Source organism: Hemicordylus capensis, chromosome 2 (genome assembly GCF_027244095.1).
Source record: "Hemicordylus capensis ecotype Gifberg chromosome 2, rHemCap1.1.pri, whole genome shotgun sequence".
NCBI lineage: Eukaryota > Metazoa > Chordata > Lepidosauria > Squamata > Cordylidae > Hemicordylus > Hemicordylus capensis.
The window spans coordinates 67,183,535-67,194,336 of record NC_069658.1 but is presented as its reverse complement, the minus strand read 5'-3'; positions in this window follow the sequence as shown (position 1 = coordinate 67,194,336).

Sequence of the window (10,802 nt, the reverse complement as noted above, 5' to 3'; positions counted from 1 at the left end):
GAAACTTCTCAAAAATGAGGGAACTGGTAAAAAGAAAGCTCAAAAGGAAAGTCAGCAGGGTCAAATCACTCCAGAAAGCATGGAACTTATTTAAAACCACAATAATAGAAGCTCAGTTGGAATGTATGTAAAGAAGGAGGAAAAGTACCACCAAGTTCAGGAGGATGCCAGCAGAGGACTTCCAAGCAGAGACAGGGAGGCTATCAAAGGGAAGAAGATGTCCTTCAGAAAATTGAAATCCTGTCCAAAAGAAAAGCGGGACATATAATCTGGCAAAAGAAATGCAAGGAGACTATAAGGGACACAAAAAAGGAGTCTGAGGAACATATAGCTGGAAGTGTCAAGGACAATAACAAACAAGTTTTTAAATATATCAGAAGCAGAAAATCTGCCAAGGAGGCAGCTGGACCCTTAGCTGATGTGGGCATAAAAGGAATTATTAAGGAGTATAAGGAGATTACAGAGAAGCCGAATGAGTTCTTTGCAACAATGTTATAATAATAAAATTATTATTTAAAAAATTATTTAACACCAGCACAGAGAGGCCTGTAATAGGCCAAAAAGGGCACCAAATGGGCCAAACCCAGCCCCAAAAGGGCCAAAAAAGACTGGAAGGAGGCCAATAGGGGAGGGGGGACATCAGGAACCCCCGCATCAGCACCCCACAAAGCTCTTTGTGCTTTGAATTTGACCTAAGAGTTCCTTCTCCCAAGCTGCTTGCCAAAGTGACATGCCCTTTTAGTTATCTACAGGCGAAGCAAAGTGGACATCTCATGGTCCTGTGAAATCCAAACAATGTTAACTACAAGCTTGTAGTTCCAAATACGGAGGGGCATTCCTTGCGGCAGCCCCTGAATAGGCTCTCATGGTAACATGTCATTAATATTTTGCAGTTTTTTAAAAAGTGTCAATAGGCATCTGAATAAAGGTGATCCATTTGACATAGTATACTTGGACTTCCAAAAAACTTTTGACTAAGTTCTCCACCAAAGGCTCTTGAGTAACTTAGCAGTCATGGGATAAGGGGACAGTTTCATGTGTGGATTGGTAACTGGTTGAAGAATAGGAAATAGAGGTTAGGAATAAATGGACAATTTTCACAATAGAAGTAAGTAAGAAGTGGGGTCCCCCAGGCATCTGGAACCAGTACTCTTTAACTTATTCATAAATGATCTAGATGCTGGGATAAGCAGAAAATTGGCCAAATTTGCAGCTGACACTAAAATATTTAGGGTAGTAAAATCCACAACAGATTGCAAGGAGCTGCAAAAGGATCTCTCCAAACTGGTCTAGTGGGTGACAAAATGGCAAATGTACTTCACTGTAAGCAAATGTAAAGTGATGCAATTTGGGGCAAAAAAAATCCCCAATTTCACATATACATTGATGGGGTCCGAGCTGTTGGTGACTGACCAGAACAAAGATCTTGGGGTCTTCATGCAAATGGTACATGGGGAACATAATGCTAACATGCTGTAGCAAGCACACAAAGGAGTGCATCTGCTATATTGAATTTTTTCCATACTAGAGGGGGCTATTTTATCCCAGTGGCTGTCAAGGTATGCCAGGCCAAAACATTGGCACAAATGTTATATGGGGTCCAGATCTGTTCCACGTGCAACTTCAAACCCATGGAAGTTATTCAGTCTAGATTCCTTCGTGCCATATTCCAGGTGCCTAGATGTGTTTCAAATGCCATCCTACGCCTAGAGGTGGGTATAACCAAAGTTGAGAACCAGGAGTGGCTTCACACATTTAATTACTGGCTCAAATTACATTTTTGCTATCAGGGCCTGACCCCCCTGGAATTGAAAGATGAGTTCCATTCTAATTGGTGTAAGAGCCTTCATGATAAATTTGGGCAGATATGGCCTCTCTCCACAATATCTACTTTCATTGGGACATGACACCACCAAAGAAATTATTAAACAACGTATTGTGAATATGGAAAAGCAATCTGATTTAAGTCTTGGTACCATTAGTAGCATTCTGGGTGGTTTATCATACTACCCGCAGCCAGTGACGTACCTTACAAATTTGACCACTCTAAATCAGTGGAGAGTGTTTTCATTGGTGTGGTTTAATCCCCTTCCTTCTGCCATTTTGGATGGCAGATTTAAGAGAATACCACTCAGGAACCAGCTATGTCCATGCGGTTCAAGCAATATCGAGTCCATCACACATGTGCTTTTATACTGTTTATATTATAGGGACATTCACATTAACTGTATTGAACCACTTATAAAAAACATGCCAGGTCGATCAGAAGAGTATTATTATACTTACTTACTTCTGGCAGACCAGTATACGGCAATTACAGCTGAAGTAGCAAGATTCTGTGCTTCAGCATGCAAACTGAGATGGGAACAGTTGATTAATTGTAATTGAGACCTCTGTATGTATATGGTTTGATACTCTATTACCTAGTACTGTTATTGATTTGATTTTACTTTAATTTTATTTTCCATTTTATTTTTTCATTGCTGGTCACTGACTGTAATAATAAATTCATTCATTCATTCAGATCTTGGGGTCATGGTGGACAGCTCATTGAAAGTGTCAACTCACTGTGCAGCAGCTGTGAAGAAGGCAAATTCCATTCTAGGGATCATTAAGAAGGGGATTGAAAATTAAAATGCTAGTATTATAATGCCCTTATACAAATCTATGATGCGGCCATATTTGGAGTACTGAAAATGTGCAGTTCTAGTCATCGTATCTTAAGAAGGCCATTGTAGAACTGGAAAAGTTGCAGAAGAGGTCAACCAAGATGATCAGGGGCCCGGAGCACCTTCCTTATGAGGCAAAGTTACAGTATCTGGGGGGTTTTAGTTTGGAAAAGAGGGGACTATGGGGGGACATGATAGAGGTGTATAAAATTATGCATGGAGTAGAGAGAGTGGACAGAGAGTAATGTCTTTCGCTCTCTCACCACTCTAGAACCAAGGGTCATCCCGTGAAACCGAAGGCCAGGAAATTTAGGCCCAACAAAAGGAAATACTTTTTCACACAGCACATAATTAATCTATGGAATTCTTTACCAGGGGATGTGGTGATGGCCACTAGGGATGTGTGGACCGGTAAGGCGGTCTGGTGGTCCAGTCAGGAGGTTTGGGAGTTCGGAGTCGAACCAAACCACCACCACCCCGGTTACGTCAGATCGGAACCGGACCACCGGGTCCAGTCCGGCCAGTCCACGAATTTTTTAAAAATTAAAGTAGATTATAAGTACCTTTAGCCCCTTAGGGGGGCTTGCTGGAGCCATTGGGGGGGGGGTTCCGCATGGGTTCCCTCTCCCCCCGCCGGCCTTCCTCATCACCGCCATGGCCTCGCAGAGGGCATTGGCGCATGTGCGGCGGCCACCAAAATGGTGGCCACGTGCTCTTATGGAGGCCTGAAAGGGCCGAAAATGCTCAAGTTATCCAGCCGTGGTGTGCCATGGCGCTCATGAGGAAGGCCGGCAGAGGGAGAGGGAACCCATGCGGACACACACACACACCCGCGGCTTCAGCAAGCCCCCTGAAGGGGCTAAAAAAAATCGCTGACCGGTCCAGGACTGGACTGAATGGGGGGGTTCGATGGAGGGCTGGACCGAACTGGCCCGGTTCCATTCGAGGCTGGTCCGGCCTAGAACCGAACCAGGCCAGACGGTTCCGTGCACACCCCTAATGGCCATTAGCTTGGATGGCTTTAAAAGGGGCTTGGACAAATTCATGGAGGACAGGTCTATCAATGGCTACTAGTCTGAGGGCTATAGACCAGGCCACCTCCTGCCTCAGAGGCAAGATGCCTTTAAATACCAGTTGCGTTCCCTCACCTCTTGCCTGTTGGATTCTCAGAGGCATCTGGTGGGCCACTATGTGAAACAGGATGCTGGGCTAGATAGACCTTTGGCCTGATCCACCAGGACTGTTCTTATGAAGATGGAACATAAGAAGCCATGAGCCACACAACAGGAACCCTGGCTTCAGCTCCTCACTATGCCATGCCAATGTTACCTCAGTTTCCAGGAGGGAAGAATCTGGTGTGGGAAGGAACTGTAGTGTAGACTCCATCCATTTGACCTACTGCTCCTCATGTTACTTTCTTCTGTGGCTCCTACATTATAAAAATAATGTGAAATATTATCTAGTATAGAAATATTTATAATATAAAGCTAGCTTCAGGTGGCCTAGGAAACTGTTCTTACCACCTTTAACTTCTTCCACATACACACATATGTACATACATACAATTTCACAGAGACTCCACATTCTAACAAGGCTGAGTTTGATTTCCCACATATTTAATCACTCACCAATACTAGTGGCAGTTGCACCCATGGATTATGGGTTCTGTGCACATTATCACAGTGCATTTTCTGCCTTCTGACAATTTGATGCCTAAAGGCATAAATAATCTATTGTTTCCTTGACACAACTGTGCATTTTCTATTAAAAGCAAGAGAGTCATTCTGTAATATTTCACTGTAAATAAATAAACTCTCTCTTTTTTAGTAAAATGAAGGCAAAAGAAGCACCTCAAGGAGCCATTAAAAAAAAATCCTGTTTTACAGAGACAGCCTAATGGGCTTCTCTGGAAATTAAACTAAAAAAGATTTGCTTCAAGCTTTAGGCATCGTAGATACGCTTAGTTGAGAATGAATTGTTTATTGCCAGTTTAAAATACTTGCTAGAAAGAAGGGTTTGAAATTGAATTGCTGACAGAGGCTTTACTTTCTTATATCACTATAGTACATAGAATTGGAACTGTCATCTTATTCTCTTCCATGGCTGATTTTCGCCATTGCTCATGTATGAAAAGTTCTGACATAATTTCCTGATGGCAAGTAATGCAGAAAACTCTTTCCTTAGATACATAGAGATGGCTTTTCCTGCATATAAAATGAATTTAAAAGTTCCAGTAAATGACCTCCAGTGGTATCATTAATGGGCTGTGAAGGACACGTTTCACCTAGGATCATTTTTTGTATGAATCAAACTGTGTACATAGGACACTTGACTAAGCATGTGTGTACATATATATATGAATTTAAAAGCCTGTTTATTCTTGGATAAAGCTGTTAATAAATTATTCATTCTTGCCTGACATAAGACTAATTGGCATCTAGTTTTGGGGAAAGGTAGAGGTTGTTACATTCAATGCAATTTTAACCATGTATGTCAGTGTTCTTCATTGTAAGGTCTGGGGGCCAGTGATGGCCCCCATCAACCCTAAGTGTTACTCCTTGACTAATGGTTTATAGACCCTGGAAGAAACTTCAGTCAAAGCCAAATACTCTGCACAGTCCCTCTGGCACCATGCAGAGATGACAATTCTCCTGGTGCAGTGCTGTGCGTTGCCCAGTGCTGGGGGGCTCCTTCAAGGGAAACAGAACTCACTTGGGCCCCTGCGCCATCCTGGACGGTGTGCACAGAGTCCTGGGAAGTGTAGCCCTCCCCAGTGCTTCCCTCCTAGAGTTAAGAGTTACTTAACTCATCTCTCTTAAAGGGTCCTCCCTGCACTCAATACTGTGTGGAGGTCAGCACAGTGGGAAATGACTCTCACATTGAAGGTGTTTTGCCAAAGTGCCTGCCACTAGTGGTGTGCCCGAACCGGTCCGGCGGCCATTCCAAAGAATGGCCGAACTGCCGGACCGGTTCGGACTGGGCTGGTTCGGGTCCGGGTGGGGGGTATATCTTTAAGGGCGGGGAGGGCTTGCTTAGCCCTCCCGCCTCCTTGCCCCCGCCAGCGCCCGTATTTAACATTATAGGGGCGCTGGAAACCAGCCGCCCCCCCCGCCGCCGCCACCGCCGCCGCCGTGAAATCACTCTTAAAAACATCCAGCCCTCCCTCCCTCCCAGCTAGCTGCCCGCCCGCCCCCCCACCCACCCACCCACCCAGTCGCTCACCCGGTCGGTAGATACTAAGCGAGAGGAGCTCCGGCACAGAGCTCCTCTCGCTAGGAAGGCCTCCGGGATAATGGTGGCTTGCGCGCACGCGCATGCGCGCGCCGCAAACCACGCCGTTCTCCGGAGGCCCGGTCTACCCGCCGGGAAAGGGCCGGGTAGACCGGGCCTCCGATCGCTGGGTAGACCGGGCCTCCGATTGCCGGAGGCCCGGTCTACCCAGCGATCGGAGGCCCGGTCTACCCGGCCCTTTCCCGGCGGGTAGACCGGGCCTCCGGAGAACGGCATGGTTTGTGGCGCGCGCATGCGCGCGCAAGCCACCATTCTCCCGGAGGCCTTCCTAGCGAGAGGAGCTCTGTGCCGGAGCTCCTCTCGCTTAGTATCTACCGACCGGGTGAGCGACTGGGTGGGTGGGGGGGCGGGCGGGCAGCTAGCTGGGAGGGAGGGAGGGCTGGATGTTTTTAAGAGTGATTTCGCGGCGGTGGCGGCGGCGGGGGGGGCGGCTGGTTTCCAGCGCCCCTATAATGTTAAATACGGGCGCTGGCGGGGGCAAGGAGGCGGGAGGGCTAAGCAAGCCCTCCCCGCCCTAAAAACAAGGCCCCCCTTCGGTGCCGGTCCGGACTTCTCCGGACCGTGCACATCCCTACCTGCCACCTGAAAAATAGTGACGATCACTGATTTAGGTTCTGCATAAAGGCACTGGATGATGTGATGGTCCTATATCATAGATACAAATGTGTGAACCAAACTTTCTATAAACCTTTCTATGTGTAAATCTTCACGTACTATATTTACTGTATATCCCACTTTTTCACCAAGATGGACTCTCAAAAGAAGTTAAAATGGAAACAAAAATAAAACCACAATATAATTAGTGATATGTTAGAGTGTGGGGCAGGGGACTCTATTCTGTTGCTCAACCACCCAATTTCAGGTTAGCCCAGAAAGCAACCCTGATGTAATTGTGCTAACCTTACAGGACTGTGGGATCACAGTCTCCATTTGAGATGCTGCAGCTCATGGGCTCATGAATCTTTCACCTGCCTGGATTTAGCAGGACCCACAGCTGGCCGCTCAGCATGAGCTAAGGGTAGGGCAACTTGCCCCAGTATCAGAATAGTGAAGTCTGAATGGGACACCTCCACCCCTCTCTTTCACAAGAGGAGGCAGTAGCTGGCGAGCAGACTCCATTTCCAAAGATGAATTAATCAGGAAAGGAATCCTCCCTTCCACGGGAGCACTCCTCAAGAGGCTCACAGATAATCGGTGCATTTCCTAAGGTAAGGTAAAGTGTGCCATCAAGTTGATTTTGACTCCTGGCGCCCACAGAGCCCTGTGGTTTTCTGTTGGTAGAATACAGGAGGGGTTTATCATTGCCTCCTCCCACACAATATGAGATTATGTCTTTCAGCATCTTCCTATATTGTTGCTGCCCAATATAGTAAGGTAAAGGTAAAGTGTGCCGTTGAGTCGATTTTGACTCCTGGCGCCCACAGAGCCCTGTGGTTTTCTGTTGGTAGAATACAGGAGGGGTTTACATTACCTTCTCCCGCTCAGTATGAGATGATGCCTTTCAGCATCTTCCTATATCACTGCTGCCCGATATAGCAGCAGCAGCAGCAGCAGGGATTCGAACCGGCAACCTTCTGCTTGTTAGTCAAGCATTTCCCTGCTGCTGCACTTAAGGTGGCTTAAATTAACAACTTGGCTGGCAAAGACTCAGGGAAATGAGAGCATCAAAATTGGAGATGTGTAATTTATACACTTGGGAGGCATCCTGTTCTTCAGATAGCCCATCCAGCAGCTCCGGCTTTACTGAAGCACCCCTGATAAATTCCCAAAGATTTTCAGGATTCAGTGTGGATTATAAACACAGGCATCTGGTAATGGCATTCATTTGGTGGTCTGCACATGAAACCTTAGTTTGAAGGTTCAGTTTATGTGGACTCACCACGCAATCCATTGTGTGGCTCACACTCAGAACCTGGTCGTGCGGGATGCGCTTGACCCTTCTGGGGCTGCAGCCAGGCAGGACATCCCTGCTACAGGCCCTGGACAGCTGTCTGCTGCTGCCACTGCTGCTCTTGTGGAGACGTGCTGCAAGATAGCAGTTTTATGCCACCAGAGCAAGAAGGGTAGGCATATGCTCAGGGAGAGGCAGCTTGAGCTGGGCCTATCTGCATACTTGATTCCTCAGGATGTTCTGACCCAGTGAAACTCCACCTTTTGTGATGACTCCCATGGGGGTTTGTGGTGGAGGATTCCTCAGATGAAGACCCAGAGCAGGGGGAGCAGGCTGAAACTCCAGTCAACTCAACAAAGCCAGAGCTGACAGGCTTGCAGGCCTCTCTGCCTCCTTCTCTCCCTCCTCCTGATGAAGCTTCTGAGGCCACTGGAGTCGAGGTGCCTGCTCCAGATCACTGACCAGAGTACAGGCTCAGAGGAAGGAACACTGTAGGTCAGAGAGGCTGGCCAGAAGGAACAGGTGTCCCAGCTCTAGCCCAGCTGCATCTCCCTGACAAGGTCCAGCTGCAGTGATGGGCAGGGCGCTCAGCACACTGCCTATTTACAACAGCCTGAAAGCTGGGTCTGTGCTGGAAACAATGTCCATGGTGACCAGCCCTACCGTGAGCAACCTTGACCTAGAAATTTGGACGTGTTTGTTATTGTCTGACCCCATTTCGTGTTTACCCCTGATCCTGTGGAAGTCCCGTGTAGCTTTCTGGCAACATATATGACTCTCAATTTGTCCGTTCTCCGGTGTTGACTTTTGGCTATGTCTGACTTTCCATCCTTGACTGTCGACTCTCCCTTCCCATCTCTAAGAGTGTTTTCGCAGCTGCTGGGCAGTTGGCCAAGGCAGGTCATTACACCTTTCTCCTGCTTTGCCGTCTTCTGGAGCAAGAGCTGGTCTCCACACCCTAGCAAGGAGACATAGCTTGGAAGTGTGCGACCTATCCAACCAGGAATGGGTGTTCATTTCAGAGATTGTCTTGGCACTGTAGCCATTCTTTGTTGCCTTGAACAGCTGGTGTGCTAAGACAGCAACACTGAGCCAGGCTTTGCCCATCGCTCTTCTCATGAAGAAGACCATGGGTGAACTCCAGACCATACTGACTACTGTGGAACTAATCGCCTTGGCAGGTCAGTTGAGGACTGGAGTGGTGGATCAGCTAAGTACATCCTTGGGTTCATTGACTCATTAAATGTGGTGGGCTCCAGGCCTTCAGAAGGGCCCACTGTTTATCTCTGGGACCACCTCTGTGCCCATAGCCTTCCTAAGGTAGTGAGTGACTTTCTTTTTATGAGCATCAGCGCATAAAAGCCATTGTATGTATGTATGTATGTATGTATATCTACGTAAACCACTTTGGGAACTTTGTTGAAAAACAGTATATAAATATCCATTGTATTTGTATCAGCAGCACACATTTTTTCCTACCTATGTGACCCAAGGATGAAGGCCAAGGATGAAGGGCACCACCCAACCCACAAAAGAAATGGGCAAGGGGTGTTTTTTTATAACTCCCCCCTCAACTCCCCCATAGGATCCTATGGAGTTTTTGGGGAAAAGGTTTTTTTAAAAATTGTTTAGTTACCCATTTATTTTGTGGGTTGGGTGGTAGGTAGCACCCATCATTACCTACCACCCAACCCACTTTGGTGTTGGGTAGGTACCCATGGGGAACAATGAGGTATTTTGAGTTCCCCATTCATCCCAATGGCCAAATCACTCAAATAACTCAATTTGTTTTGAGGTTGATTCATCGAAACAGACGGCAATGGTTGCTGTTTCAATGAATTGATTCAAGGATTTTGCTATTTGATTCACGCTCAAAACGAATTGTAAAATTCGATTCGTGCTCATCCCTAGTTTAAAGCTGGGTGAAGGCAAAACCTGTACATGAGAGATATAGTAACATAAACTAAATATTGATTAGCACTTCCTGATGGCTTGTGTGGTGACAAGGAGAGGGAAACATCCCCCAGGGAATCTGAAAAGCCTCTTGGCAACCAAAGAGGTAAACAATGTGACAAGATTTGTTTTCTCATCAAATCTAGTAGCTTTCTCACTGCTTCCACCATGGTGGCTGCCCCTTAAACAGGACCGTACTAGATGGCTGCTTGGATTCTTCATATGATTGGGCAACCACTGATTGTCCCATTAACCTCATAGCTGTTTCACAATTTATGGGCAGCTTTACATGATCACTGGCAAGTGTGCTTCCAGCAGGCATGTCATCATGTGACATCATCATGTGAACCCACCAGCTACCAGTTCCTATGCCAATTCTACTGAGATTCCTCAGTCAACTCCAAATCATAGTTACAGATGTTGGGCATAACTTAGAAGAATCTTGCCAACTTGGCATGGAAACTAGCGGTTGGCTCATTCACATGCTTGCCAGGAGTGCATGTTTGCTGAGAACCGGAGGTCCCCAGCTTATTGAGTTGGTGGTGATTGTGTGAAACCACCGTATACTGTATATCAATGCCTCTGGGTAAATGATATTACAATGTTCTATTTTTTACCCAATAGTTGGGTCTCTATGGATCCCTGTGGCCATGCTACATCCCTTTGGCATTCAGCTGCTTCCATCTCTACCTGTCGATTGATTGGTACTGCCATCTAATACATTTTGGATTCCTTGAGAAGGCTTAGCCCCCGCCCACCCACCCACCCCCCACACTTTGGGAATCTCACAGTGAGATGTTTGCGTTTGGGGATGTCCTGCAGCCCACAGCAATCAGTTAAACAAACAAGATGCTGGTTCAATATGTATTTTCAGCGTTGCCAATGCTGCATATTGCTGAAGTACAAGTTAGCACTGAGTAATGCTCTATTATCTTCACTACCAGAAATGAATTTGGTCCAATATTTCCCAAGCATCTTAAAATGCCAAGCCATATGTT